At 38.0% G+C, this 15,850-nt stretch overlaps 1 protein-coding gene across 6 annotated transcripts in view; it reads right to left on the reverse strand.

Annotated features, from left to right (window-relative positions):
- YAF2 (YY1 associated factor 2) overlaps nucleotides 1-15,850 on the reverse strand; it is an 82,198-nt gene that overhangs the window by 31,363 nt on the left and 34,985 nt on the right. The gene's annotated exons all lie outside the window — the stretch shown is intronic.

The raw sequence follows: 15,850 nt of genomic DNA on the forward strand, positions 1-15,850 counted from the left end.
CCGGTTTCTAAGATGATTTTAATTTTCTTCTTTGTCCTATCTCTATTTTCTACACCTTTAAAAAATGTTTTACTTTTTGAAATAAAAACAGAAACTTTCAAAGTATTCATATGTATAATTTTATTATATAATACTTTACTTGAAAATAACTGAAGGTCAATTATTAAGATCACTATTCACTTCAAAGCTTCACCTGTATGCAAGATACTGTGCTAAATCCAAGAAGGGGCTAAAAAATGAAGACAATATGGTTCCTAACATCATGGAGCCTCTGTTTTAGTGGGAAAACAGACATGAGGGATCCACTAATGGCCTAGAACATAGTACACTCTCAGTAAATATTTGTTGAATAAATATGAAAGGTAGGACACACTAAAAGAGCACACCTACAACTGGGAGAGTCAGAGTGGAAAAGAAAACTGTTAGAGAAGCCTTCCTGAAGAGCTTATACTTAAATGGCACATTAAGTTGCAGAATTTCAACACATGGGACTGAAAAGAAGGGCAATTAAGACAGAGGGAGCAAAGGGGCACCTGGATAGCTCAGTCGGTTGAGCGTCTGACCTCAGCTGAGGTCACGATCTCACAATTCGTGGGTTCGAGCCCCACATCAGGTTCTGTGTTGACAGCTCAGAGCCTGGAGCCTGTTTCAGAGTCTGTGTCTCCCTCTTTTTTCACCCCTCCCTTGCTCACACTCTGCCTGTCTCAAAAATAAAACATTAAAAAAAATAAAAAAAGAGGGAGCACTATGAGCAGCCACAATGTCAAGAGGATGCGTGGAATTTCCAGAGCATTTTCAGAAACCCATAATTAGTAAATAAGCTAGCATTGCTAGAATACGGATATTATAATAGGGAACAAAGCTGGAAAGGCAAGTTGGAAGCAGGATATGGAAAGTTGTGACTTATATATTAAGTTGCCTGAAGTCTGGATTTCTTTTGAAGGAATAGGGAGCTATCACAAGTTCAATCCATAAGGTATTCTATTTTTGCATGTGTTTGAAATGTTATTTAATAAATAAAAAGTTTAAAAAACAGAATCCATTTTTGAATCCTCGCTGCTGATAATGAAAGGTGGTCAGACTTGAAATAAGGAAACCAATATGAAATTATTACCATATTTGAGAGAGAGAGAGAGAGACGATAAGTGTCTAAAGTAGGGCTCTGGGGTTTAAACGGGCTATGTGAGAGAATGTGAAGAAAACCACTCAGGAGTCTAATTGGATCTGGGGCTCTTGAGACAGAGAGGAGGAGGCTTTGAGATATCAAGGTTTAAGGCTGGATGATTAGAGGCATGATGATGCCACAATAGCAGAAACATATTTAAAGTCTGCTATTTAGCCTTGTGTATGTATATATTTGAGTGCGTGTATATGTGCACGTATGTACACATATACATATATACATATTATCTATAACCTGTTAAATGTTATACACATTATATATTATAAACATTATATATAATGTATTTGTAGCAGATATAAAGTCCTTAAAAATTTTACTTTCCTGGTTATGTTTCTCAAGCTATTATTAATATCAAATGGAATTTCATAAATATTAACTGATCATATATGCTACAGATAGGGAAGGTAAGCAAACCCACACTAAGTATCAGAGGAAAATTAACCTACTATAAGCACCTTTTGTCGATAATTCATATACAAATAATCAGTCCAAAACAAACAACAGGATCAATAATGAATATATAACAGTAGCACATTCTTTCAAAATAAAATTAGTTACATTTAACTTTGAAAGTGTTAGAACACAAATCTTGAGCAAAACTGCCTGTTTTAATTTACTTTTGTCATTTTCTTTAGATTTTTTCTACTTAAGATGCCTGTAATCACAAATTTCATTCTAATTTAAAAAAAAAAATTTTTTTTTTTTTTTTGGAGAGTGAGAGAGCACACATGAGCACAAGTAGGGGAGAGGCAGAGAGAGACGGAGACACAGAATCTGAAGCAGGCTCTAGGCTTTGAGCTGTGAGCACAGAGCCCAATGCAGGGCTCGAACTCACAAACCATGAGATCATGACCTGAGCTGAAGTCGGACACTTAACCGGCTGAACCATCCATGTCCCCCTAAAAATGTCCTTTTAAAGATAGCTATTCCTATAGTTTGAAATATTTTTAAATTTAAACCTAATAACACCAATCACTGCTAGTCTACTTCTTTATGATCATATATTTTCTATGTATGTATATGTATATTACATATTACTATTACATTTTCACAATTAAGAGTCATAAATCAACAAATGACTTTCTTTTATCTGCTAGTAGATGATTTAATTCAGCCTGCGTTAAGTTCTCCAAAATTTGGATCGATGACGACTGAAATTTATGACATAATACCGTATTTCTTAGAAAAACCACATTCTGAATAAACATTCATGTTTGCTAAGACAGACTTAATTAGCTCTAATCAGTTAAATTATATCAAACCAGTAAGTAAACAACTTGGTTTGTACACAAGTGAGCTGAATTACTTTAGAATTAATAGGTCATAATGACATATTCCAAAATAACTGAAAAGGGGAAGTTAAGGTTTAACAGGAAATATAAAGAAACATGCAACAAAAAGAGGCTCACCTAAAGAAGAGAGGAAAAGACTACAGAAGAGATTTCTGCTTCTGAACAGAGAGTCCTAATTTAGGAAGGACAAATATCGTCTATTCTCATTATATCTCAGCCAAACACAAGTGAACTCCCAGCTTCTCTTAGGGAATGAGGATAGGGGGTTGGGCAAAGTAGGTGAAGGGGAGTGGGAGATACAGATTTCCAGTAACGGAGTGAGTAAATCACAGGGATAGAAGGTACAGCATAGGGAATACAGCCTTGTATGGTGACAGAACGGTAGCTATATTTGTGGTGAGCACAGCATAAATACAGACTTGTGGATAGCATAAACATAGACTTGTGGAACCACTATGATGTATAACTGAAACTAATGTAACACTTTGTGTTAACCAATAAAATGAGAAAAAGAACAGAAGTGTAATAGGCTCCCCAAAGGGGGTAAATAAAAAGAAACTTGACAAGACTACCTTTTAATCTCACATAAAATATGTGCTAAATGGAAGCTATGTGCAGAAATTTCTGTTTGACAGGTCACAAATATAATTTACTAAAAAAACAGTGCTACTGAGTTAATACAGACCAACAATGACCACAAATTAACACAGTTCTTTGAAATAACTTGAAATTCCTAAAAAAAGGATTTTCTTAACATAGAATTTACTAATTATCAGAGTTATCAAATATATTTAGCAATTCACTGGTATGTAATTCAATGCAAATGAAAAGATACCACCACTTTAATATTCAAAGTTATATGCAGTCAAATGGAAAATATAAGACCTATGCATTTTATTGTATGTTGATTATACTTTATTAAAAAATGAAATGTAGCAAGATCTTAGTTATGAGTAACTGAGAATGAAGGGCTTATATAAAATTTATATTCCAGCTAACTAAAGCATACATTTAAAAATTCCAAATGTTTAAATTCTGTTCCTATAATTTGTTACATGCTTCACTGTCTTAGTAAATAGTATAATGTATAAAAGCTATGAAAGGTGTCTTACGTGTGCCAAAGATCAATCTAAGCTCTACATCCACTAATTCATTTCATTACAAATTCCTTTTCACATGATGAGGAAACTAAAGCTCAAAATGCTCAAGAAACCTGCCATGATCATATTCCAAGTCACATTCAACTCTCGTCTGCCTGATTCTAAAGTCCATACTTTATTTTTTTTTCTCAGCCTTATTAAGATACATTTGACAAACAAAAATTGTATACAGTTAAAGTGTACAACATTGTTTTTATACATGAGTATACTGTAAAATGGCTACCATACCCAAGCTAATTAACATATCCATCAGCTTGTTTTGTTGTGGTGGTGAGACCACTGAAGATTTATTCTTTTAGCAAATTTTAAGTATACAATACAATATTGTTAACTATAATCACCATGTTGCACATTAGATTCTCTAGAACCTACTCATCCTGCATAACAAACTCTGTACCTTTTGACCAACATTTCCCAGTTTCTCCCACTCCTCAGGAGCCACCACTCTGTTCTGCTTCTTTTGAGTTCTTTTTTTTTTTTTTTTAATGTTTATTTATATTTGAGAGAACCAGAGAAAGAGCATGAGTGGAGGAACGGTAGAGAGAGGCAGACACAGAATCCTAAACAGGCTCCAGGCTCTGAGTTGTCAGCACAGAACCTGACGGGGCTGGAACTAACTAGCCGTGAGGTCATGACCTGAGCTGAAGTCAGATGCTTAAGTGACTGAGCCACCCAGGCACTCTGAGGGTTCATCTTTTTTAGATTCCACACGTACATGAGATTATGCAGTATTTGTCTTTTTACAGCCATGCTTTCTACATGTCACAATGCTGTGCAGTTGTGATAAATCATGAGCCACCCTTCAGAACTTCATACATGTCTCACCAACGGGGGGCCATTAAGATGTTTTGGCCATCTCCTCTTACATGAAAGGGCAGTTCCAGGATGCTGTGCCATTCTAACTGGTAATTCTTTTGTCTCCTATCTTGTTATCAGTTACCACTGCTTGGTATATCTGCTTTTGGCAACCTTAAATGATCACATTCACAACTCCCAATCCCAAGCTGCTTCTAATTTAATATCTACCACAACCAAAGAAGAATCAAAAGTTGCCAAGAAGATCCTCTCAAATTTGTGATCATGTTTTATTTTATTTTACTTTATTTTTTTAACGTTTATTTTTGAGAGAGAGAGAGAGAGACAGAGCAAACGGGGAAGGGGCAAAGAGAGAGGGAGACACAGAATCCAAAGCAGGGTCCAGGCTCTGAGCTGTCAGCACAGAGCATGATGCAGGTCTCAAACTCATGAACCATGAGATCATGATCTGAGCCAACGTCGGATGTTTAACTGACTGAGCCACCCAGGCGCCCCAGTGGTTGTATTTTATAAAATAATTGTTTTGTATCACTGTAAAGGACAACATAGAAAACTGCATAAAACAGAATAAAGTTGTAATTTTTATTTATCTTTTTATTTTTTTTTAAAGTTTATTTATTCTGAGAGAGAGAAAGTGCATATGAGCAAGTGGGGAAGGGTCAGAGAGAGACGGAGAGAGAGAATCCCAAACAGGTTCCATGCTCAGCAAAGGGCCTGACATGGGGCTCGATCCCACAACTGGGAGATCACAACCTGAGCCAAAAACCAAAGGTCAGACACTCAACCAACTCAACTACCCAGGCACCCTGAGGTTTTTGTTTTGAGGTTTGAGAAGGTTTTGTGATTTGGTTTCCGGGTCCTGCTTTTGTTATTAACTTAAAATTTCATTGTAGAGTATGTGGTTGATAATGTTTCTACTTTTTTTTTCCAGTTTTCTTTCTAGTACTTATTTTTTTTAATAAATTAAAAAAATTTTTTTCAATGTTTATTTTTGAGAGAAAAAGAGAGACAGAGCATGAGCAGGGGAGGGGCAGAGAGAGAGGCACAGAATCCAAAGCACTCTGAGCTGTCAGCACAGAGCCCAACGCAGGGCTCAAACTCATGAGCTGTGAGATCATGACCTGACCCAAAGTCAGATGCATAACCGAGTGCCCCAGGCACCCCTCTAGTACTTATTTTTTTAAATGTTCCATGGGAAATTGAAAAGGCGCTTTTTCTTTTTACAATAAGAGTATATTTATTATTTCAGATTTATTGATTATATGATTCATATTGTCTACTTATTTATCTCTGATATGACAAGGACTAAAAGACATTAAAAAAAATTTTTTAATGCTTTATTTATTTTTGAGGCAGAGAGAGACAGAACATAAGCAGGGGAGGGGCAGAAAGAGAGGGAGACACGGAATCCGAAGCAGGCTGCAAGCCCCAGGCTCTGAGCTGTCAGCACAGAGCCCAACGCAGGGCTCAAGCTCACAAACCACGAAATCAAGACCTAAGCCGAAGTCAGATGCTTATCCGACTGAGCCACCCAGGCGCCCCTAAAACACATTTTAAAGTCTCCCATTACTGCTGTATTTCTCTCCCTCCTTGGATTTAATTTTTACTTTGCATATTCCAATGCTTCATTTTTAAAAAATAAAGATTTGTAGCTGTCTTTATATTAGTAACTATATCTTTGACTATTACAAAGTGCTTATCTTTCTCACCTGGTGTTTACTACTTTTAATTAGCTTTGTCTAGCAATACCATCCACTGATTAATTTGTTTATATTTGCCTAATATCTTGTTTTCACTATATCCATTTGCTCCCAACCTTCTTAGTAATTTTGTTCCAGATGTGTTTCTAATAATATTCATTGTATAGTTGAGTTTTGTATTCTACCTAATCTGAGTCTTGCTTAATAACTGAGCTTATGTTGTGGGCATTTATTGCTTTAATAAGCACATGTGGTCTTCTTTTTGTTTTCTGGGGTTTTTTTCTTTCCATGTTTATTTTTTTGTTTTCCATTTTTTGTTATACAGTTATTTCACACATTAAACTAATGTTTACCGAGCACCTACTCAGCACCAAGCGCCATGCTTGATGTTATGGCAAACAAAAAAGTGTAATGGCAAACAAACAAGTTAGCTACATATACAATTACAAACTGTGATTTCGTTCTTGCCTGTCCCACTTGAACACCATGAGCAACTGCAACAGGAGTGAGGGTAGGTAAGGCCTTCAAAGATGACTGCTCACATGATCCAACATGCTCTGATTTAAATAATGCAAAGGAGTTGCCCCAGTAAAAGACTGGGAGAAAGACTGTATGTGGCAGAAAGTAAACACTGAGTGTACAAAGGCAGCAAAGAACTTGTTGCCTTATAAAAACTGAAAGTTTGTAACATTGGAGAAAATACTGAAGAACTGCCTGAGATCAAGAGGTAGGCAGGCTGGACGCAGTTTATAAATAGGCCAAGTTAAAGAATCTGAATTTTATTCTATATTCAATAGGTATCTTGAAATACGTTTAAGGAGAGAAGTGATTTCCATCATATTTCCATTTTAAAACTAGAGAATGATGGGGCACCTGGGTGGCCCAGTGGGTTGAGCGTCCGACTTCGGGTCAGGTCATAGTCTTGCAGTTCTTGAGGTTGAGCCCCACACTGGACTCTGCTGACAGCTCAAAGCCTGGAGCCTGCTTCGGATTCTGCTCCTTCCTCTCCCTCTGTCCCTGCCCTGCTTGTGCTCTCTTTTTCTCTCAAAAATAAATAAACATTAAAAAAAATTTTTAAACTGTAGAGAATGAACTAAAGCATAATATATTTGGAATTAGAGAGATGGAGTGGTACACTATTAGAGTGGTCCAGACAAGTGACGATGGTGGCTTGGAGTAGTTGGCAAATGGTGGAGATAAATGGAAGTAATGACACCCAGAAATTTTAATCAAGGTAGTACTATCACTCTTTCTCTTCTCCTTTCCCCCAACTTCGGAGTTTTATAGTCTACTTTTAGTTCTATTCAACATTACTTTCACATATAGTATAATTTGGTTGTTTTCATAATAAAGACATCCCTGTTCAGTAATTATTTATTATTAAATATATATTGCCACCAGGCAACATTCTAGACATGAGACTACAGCAAAGAAGAAAATTCTTATCCTCACAAAGCTTACAAGTTGTGGAAAAAAAAAATAAAACTAAGCCTTCCTTATGTATATGATTGTGTCCTACCATTATATTCAAAATCAGTAATGTTAGAACATTTTTTTGGTGTAATTCATTCATTCACTCAACATTTACGAAATACTATCTATATACCAGGTCCTATTCTACAGGTATACAGAAATACCCCTCATGGAGCATACCTACATTCTAGTAAAGGCAGACAAGCATATACATTTTATTTATATACATGTGTGTGTATATACATATACACATACGTGCACATACACACACACATATTATTATTATATTATTGTATTACAAATATTATTAGGTAGTAGCAGAAGAAAACTTAAGCAGGGTACAGAAAAAGAGAGCTACACAGCAGTGCTATTTTTCTACAGGGAAAATCAGAAAAGCACCTCTAGTAAGGTTATACTTAAACAGAGTCCTGAACGAAATGAAGGAGTAAACCATGGAGATACCTAGATGTGAAAAATTCCAGGAAAGACAAGACCAACTTGCAAAGGCCCTGTGGTATAAGGCTGGCAGGTTCGAAGAACATGAAGGTGACCAAAATGTCTCAATTGCAATGAGCGAGAGAGGAAATGATAAAATAGGTATGAAGAGGTCCCAAGGACCAGGTCATGTAAGGCCTTCCTTTCGTACAATGAAAAGAACTTGGAATATTATTCCAAGTAGAATGGGAAACCAAGTAGAATGCAAAAGTTCTGAAAAAGAGAATAATATGATCTGACTAAAATAAAAATTGCCTGGTTGCCCTTTTCGAACAGTCAAATTCCAGAACACTGTCAACACCAAATCCTGGAGAGGAGGTGGAGCAACAGGAAGTCTCCCTCACTACTGGTGGGAATGTGCAAAGGAACAGCAACTCTGGAAGACAGTTTGGCAGTTTCTTACAAAACTAAACATACTTAACCATATAATCCAGCAATTATTCTCGTTGGTATTTACCCAAAGGAGCTGAAGACTTATGTCCACATAAAAACGTGTACGTGGATGTTTATAGCAGGTTTATTCGTAATTGTCAAAACTTGGAAGCAACCAAGATGGTTTTTTTCAATTTTTTTTAATGTTTGTTTATTTTTGAGACAGAGAGAGACAGAGCATGAACAGGGGAGGGTCAGAGAGACAGAGAGACACAGAATCCAAAGCAGGCTCCAGGCTCTGAGCTGGTAGCACAGAGCCTGACACGGGACTCGAACTCACAGACCGTGAGATCATGACCTGAACCGAAGTCGGACGCTCAACTGACTGAGCCACCGAGGCGCCCCCCAAGATGGTTTTTAAAAGGTGAATGGATACATAAAATGTTGAACATCCAGACAACACAAGATTACTCAGTCTAAAAAGAAATGGGTTATCAAGCCATCAAAAGACATGGATAAACCTTAAATGGATATTACTAAGTGAAAGAAGCCAATCTGAAAAGGTTACATACTGTATCATTCCAACTATATGACATTCTAGAAAAGACAAAAATATAGACAGTAAAAAGATCAGTGGCTGCCAAGGGCTGGGGGGAGGGAGAGATGAAAAAGCAGAGCATCAAAGATGTTTAGGACAGCGAAATTATTCTATACGACACTATAATGGTGGATACACATCATTACCTATTTGTCTGAACTCACAGAATGCACAACACCAAGAATGAACCCGAATATAAACAAAGGACTTTGGGGGATAATGAGGTATCAACAGAGGTTTATCAGTTGTAACAAATATACCACTCTAGTAAGGATGATGATAATGGGGGGGCGGGGGGTGCACTGTGCCAAGTGTGTGGGGCAAGAGGTGTATGCAAAATTTCTGCACCTTCTGCTCAATTTAACTGTGAATTTAAAACTGCTCTTAAAAAGTGACTATAAATAGTATGAATGACATATCCCTTTGGAAAACTGCCTAGGGGAGATTTTAAAGTAATGTTCCTCTTAAGGGTTCTTAAGCCATCACATTTAGAATTTGTGGTCCACAAGACAAAGCTTTGAGACAAGAAGATCCATAATTAAATTTTGGCTCTACTACTGAATAGCTTCTGTTCTCATGTAAGTCATTTAACCTGTCTGGACTCTACTTTCTTGGTAAAATAATTACAATGATAATAGTCATTCTACAAAGGGGTTTGTGAGGTTCAAATTTAAATAGCTTTGGAAACTTAAAACAAACAAAAACTACCTGGCTGCTATTTAGAGAACAGATGGTAGGAGAGCAGACTGTACTCACAGGAACCAATTAGGAACTTACTGTGATGGGCAAGCAGGAGACAGTGGTGGCCTGTAACAGGATGGCAACAGTAGAGGGTGAAAGAGGTGGAATTCTAAATATATTTTTGGAGGTACAGTATATAGGATTTATAAATGAATAGGAGGATGTAGAGGGTAAGAGAGAGAGTGAGGAGAGAACGTGTGTGTGTCATCAAGAGAGGGGGAATCTGGGGAGAGAACTGTAAGTTCAATTTTGCACCTATTAAGTTTGAAATTCCTAGAAGACAAAATGAAGTTATCTAAATAATTGCCTAATAATTATCATGTAAAGAAATGTGATGTTCATGCCCAACTTATTGACTGTTTTGCAGTCACACCTTAAACATGCATATGGGGAATACCAATATCTTCTAAACTCCAACATTAGTTAAGATATTATACCAACAGGTGTTTACATCAAGACAAACATGGTTTCAACCCCTAGTTTACAGTTTAGTGCAAGAAACAGAAAGATAACCAAGCACTTAAAATATATGCATTGTTAGTATGGGAAAAGTCCAAAACATAAGAAATTTAGGTAGAGACAAAAACTTCTGGCTAGATGTCAGAGTTCTCAGTAAATAAGGGAGAATATTCAGGAAAGCAGTACAGGCTTGACTCATAAATTAATATAATCACTAGATAAATTATTTTAACTATTTATATGCACAACTTACTAGCAAGTAACACTTTAAGAATGGTATTATACATTAAATATAACTTCGATATAAAGTAATACATATGGGGGCGCCTGGGTGGCTCAGTCGGTTAAGCGTCCGACTTCACTCAGGTCACGATCTCACGGTCCGTGAGTTCGAGCCCCGCGTCGGGCTCTGGGCTGATGGCCCAGGGCCTGGAGCCTGCTTCCGATTCTGTGTCTCCCTCTCTCTCTGCTCCTCCCCCGTTCATGCTCTGTCTCTCTCTGTCTCAAAAATAAATAAACGTTAAAAAAAAGAAAAAAAAATTAAATAAAAAATAAATAAATAAAAAAAAATAAAGTAATACATATGAAACCACGTTGCGCTAAAATGAGAGGTTTCTAAAAAGTATTACCGGGGGCACCTGGGTGGCTCAACTGGTTATGCATCTGATTCTTGGTTTCAGCTCAGGTCAGGGTATCATGGTTCATGAGTTCAAGTCTCACATCAGGCTCCGCGCTGACAGTGGAGCCTGTTTGGGATTCTGTCTCTCCCTGTCTCTCTCTGTCCCTCCCCCACTCACTCTCTCTCAAAATAAATAAATAAACTTTAAAAAAATAAAATCAAAAGTAAAAAGTTTTACCAGAACCTAAAGAAGTAAAAAGTAAGTAGATACTGAAATTCGACCAAAAAAAAATAAATCTCTCAGGAGAGTCCACCCAAGTTGAAACTGGAGGATGAACAGAATTGGAAGAGTAAAAAGAATATTCTATACCACAGAAATCAGATAAGCAAAGACTCAGAATTAGTAATTATTAAAAGAGGGGCACCTGGGTGGCTCAGTCAGCTAAGTGTCTGACTTTGGCTCAGATCATGACCTCATGAACTCATGATGTCATGAGTTTGAGCTCCACATTGGGCTCTGAACTGATAGTGTGGAACCTGCCTGGGATTCTCTCTCTCCCTCTCTCTGCCCCTCCCCCACTCGTGTTCATTCACGCGCTCTCTCTCAAAAAAAAATACACTAAAAAAAAAAAACTATGTCTGTAAAAAAACAAATTATTAAAAGAACTTAGAGAAAGGGGTGCCTGGGTGGCTCTGTCGGCTGAACGTTGGACTTTGGCTCAGGTCATAATCTTGTGAGTTTGAGCCCTGTTTTGGGCTCTCTGCTGTCAGCACAGAGCCTGCTTCAGATCTAAGCAGTCACTCTTTGCTTCTCCCCTGCTCGCACTCTCTCTCAAAAATAAACGTTAAAAAAAAATTTTAAAGAACTTAGAAAAAGAAGTCATCCATTCAAGAAATATTTACTACACACCTATTTTATGACAGGCCCTAGGAATCAAAGGTGAAGAAGACACCCTCTTAAAAAGTCTATAGAAGGTTTGGAAAGCAGACTACCAAAAGCAGTTGCAAGTGTTAAGACTAGGTTAAATTCAGGCAGTTACAGAAATACACAGGACGATTACCTAGGCAGAGCCTATGAGAACAGGGAGGGCTTTCTGAAGGATGTGACATCTAAACTAAGACATGAAATTAACAGGAATTAACCAAACAAGGGGTGAGAGGTGAGAAGCAGTGGGGACAGGGAATGAGAGGAAAATCAAAACAGCATCCAGAGATTAGAGTGTATGCAAAGACCAGAAACAACAGAGCACAACACTGGTAGGGGTGGTGGTGGATAAGACTGGGGTGTAACATTACTGGAGTGAATGGCAAGAGCTAAGGCTGAAGAAATAAACATGAACCAAGCCATGAAATGATTTGTAAGCCATGTTATTAAGTACAGACTTTACCTAAGGATGTCTTCTTGGCTGTACTAAAAGTTCATATCATAGAAAAGAAATAAAGTTTAGAGTAGTAAGATACCAGACTATCTAGAAGAGTGGTTGCAAGTTCAATTATCTAGAGACTGGATAGTTAATAAAAATGAGTAAGGAGGACCTGTTATAACAAAATCCCAGGAGACAACAGGGAGTGGCGAGAACTGTAAGAGCCAAAGTCCCCTCTACATGGGTCGAACTGTTGCAATGAACAATGTGGCTCACAGTTGATAGATCTTCTAATTTGAAGAAAAAAAAAAAAAAAAAAGCTTAAATTTAAAATTTCAAGTAAAATCTTCTGAACGATTAATGGCAATTCCATTTCTTTGAAACATGCTACAGACTAACACTGAAGGGACCAAACAAAACAAGTCAAACTGGTACCACTAGTCGTCAGTTTCTAGTCTCTACTGCAGAACCTCAAAAACTACTAAGCTGAGGTCTCTGACTGGACCTGAAGACAGCAGTAAGCTCCTGGACATTTAAAGAGGAATAACAAGGGGTGCCTGAATGGCTCAGTCGGTTGAGCGTCCAACTTCAGCTCAGGTCATGATCTCATAGTTCATGGGTTCGAGCCCCTTATCAGGCTCTGTGCTGACAGCTCAGAGCCTGGAGCCTGCTTCAGATTCTGTCTCCCCTCTCTCTCTCTGCCCCTCCCCTGCTTGCTCGCTATCACTCTCTCTCTCCCTCAAAAATAAACATTAAAAAAATAAAAATTTTTAAAAAATACATAAAGAGGAATGACAAGTAACCACTGCTTGAAAAGGCACAGTGTCTGTTGGTCACTGTGGAGAAAGTACCTGGCACTTTGCTGGTCTCAGTAAATACTTAAAGATGAAGTTAAACATTTTTGAACATCAGTGTCATGGTAGTAAACAGAACTATCTAAACATAGGAAGGAAAATAAAAGAAAAAACGAATCCAGTGTTCCTTGGCTCTAATCTTAAAACACTCTTTTTTTTTTTTTTTTTTTAACATTTTTTATTTATTTTTGGGACAGAGAGAGACAGAGCATGAACGGGGGAGGGGCAGAGAGAGAGGGAGACACAGAATCGGAAACAGGCTCCAGGCTCCGAGCCATCAGCCCAGAGCCTGACGCGGGGCTCGAACTCACGGACCGCGAGATCGTGACCTGAGTGAAGTCGGACGCTTAACCGACTGCGCCACCCAGGCGCCCCTAATCTTAAAACACTCTTGTACCAGTGTTTAGTTTTGTTCACAGTCATCTGCTACCACATGCTGCCTAGTGTTCATTGGCTACAACTGCCTCTAACTCAGAAATCTGGCCAAACACCAGTGACCACAATAAGCAACTATCGACTCCCACCTGGGTAAAGGCAATGAACTTAAACAGGATGAATGGTCACAGTGTATGTGAGAATGAGAATATTCTCTGCTTCACTTAAACACCCTACCAGGCCCTCCAATGCTAATTCCACGCCCTATCCTAAGGCTGTCTACTGGTGCTAAAACTACTACCTAAATAAATGCTGTGTTCAATATGCTGGGCAATGCCTACTAACAACAATGGGTATGCCTAGATAGTAGAGCTGGGAAGAAAACAGAATGGGATTGAGATTCTGCCAGAAGGGAGATGAAATAACAAAGAGGTAAGCTAAGAAAGACTGGAAATTCAAAACAGGTATGAAAGTTAAATAATTAAGACAAGAAAACAGGTAGCCCAGGAAACCCCTGAATCTGAGCACTTTTACAAAAAAATATTTATTAGAGACAGAGAGAGAGAGAGAGACAGGGCAGGTGCACGTGGCACGTGAACAAAGTGGGGGAAAGGGCAGAGAGAGGGAGAGGATCCCAAGTAGGCTCCACACTATCAGCACGCAGACCAACATGGGGCTCGATCTCATGAACCATTAGACATGACCTAAGCCTAGATCAGGAGTCAGATGCTTAAAAAGATGAACCACCCAGACATCCTGAGCATTTATATATTCAGAGTTCAAATAATCTCATTACAAGAGCAAAGTCTAGCAGTGTTTAAAATAAAATGCAGAAGATTCTTCTGCTGGTATTGGGACACAGAGATAACCAGTATTAAAGGTTATAAATTCATTTACTCAGAATAATCTTCATAAATGTCCCTCATCTAGGAAAGGTGAAACCAACAGGATACGAAGTCAGGATGTCAAGTTTTATGTGTTGTACCTGAGATATGGCTTTATTTTGCAATACGTTCATTCTCAAATAGTATCTACTGGGGAAAAGTAGAGAAAAATTGATGGATTTGGAAATCTTTAAGCAAATAGGCATCTTAGAGAATGGACACCCAATCCCCATAAAGTAAGATGTGAGACTTCCCCATATAAAAAAGTCATCATGTAAGAAATCCTTCTGGCTCAGAGGAATGACTTTAAACCAGAAAGGAGAAGTCTGTTACCCTAATGGGGTGGGAGAGATGACAATGATAATAATGTATAATCCTACCTACAGTAGCCCATGCAGAAGGTCTAAGTCTGATATTCCAATAAAAAGCAGGAACCAATATTCTGATGAAACGTTTACAGGAAGTAAACTTTACACTTTATATAAAGAAATTAAGTAGACCCAGGTATCACAGAACAGTACAGAACTACAGAAATTGTCAAATGTAGGAATGGATAGTAGGGTTTCAGGTTACCAATGATCAACAGTAAAGCTGAACACCCACAAACAGGTGAAGTAATAAAAGAAGAAAAGAAACTTAAAGCATCTTTAATGAAAAGTAACAGAAGGAGAATTATATAAAACCAAATGTTTTTTCAGATGCTCTAAGTCTGTGCTATATAATATAGAAGCCACATGTGAGTACTATGCACTTGTTAAAATTGCACTGGGGGGCGCCTGGGTGGCTCAGTCAGTTGAGCATCAGACTTCGGCTCAGGTCATGATCTTGCGGTTCGTGAGTTTGAGCCCCACATCAGGCTCTGTGCTGACAGCTCAGAGCCTGGAGCCTGCTTCAGATTGTGTGTCTCCCTCTCTCTCTTTGTCCCTCCCCCCACTCACATTCTGTGTCTCTCTCCTTCAAAAATAAATAAACGTTGGGGCACCTGGGTGGCTCAGTCAGTTAAACGGCCGACTTCGGCTCAGGTCACGATCTCGCGGTCTGTGAGTTCAAGCCCCACATCAGGCTCTGTGCTGACAGCTCAGAGTCTGGAGCCTGTTTCAGATTCTGTGTCTCCCTCTCTCTGACCCTCCCCCGTTCATGCTCTGTCTCTCTCTGTCTCAAAAATAAATAAACGTTAAAAAAAAAAAATTTTTTTAAATAAATAAATAAACGTTAAAAAAAAAATTGCACTGGTCCAAATCGCGATGTGGTATGAAAATAAAATATAAACCACAGTTCAAAGACTCCTATGAAAAAATTGTAGAATATCTCAATAATAATTTGAAAGGGTAATTTTTAGATGTATTAGGTTAAATAAGATACAGCATTAAAAGTAATTTCACCTGTTACACTTTTTCAGTTTAGCCATGAGAAATTTTTATTACATATATGGCTCCCTTTTGTGGCTTGCATTATATTTCTATCG

The sequence above is a fragment of the Panthera onca genome, chromosome B4 (assembly GCF_046562875.1).
Source record: "Panthera onca isolate mPanOnc1 chromosome B4, mPanOnc1 haplotype 2, whole genome shotgun sequence".
In the NCBI taxonomy this organism is placed as follows: Eukaryota; Metazoa; Chordata; class Mammalia; order Carnivora; family Felidae; genus Panthera; species Panthera onca.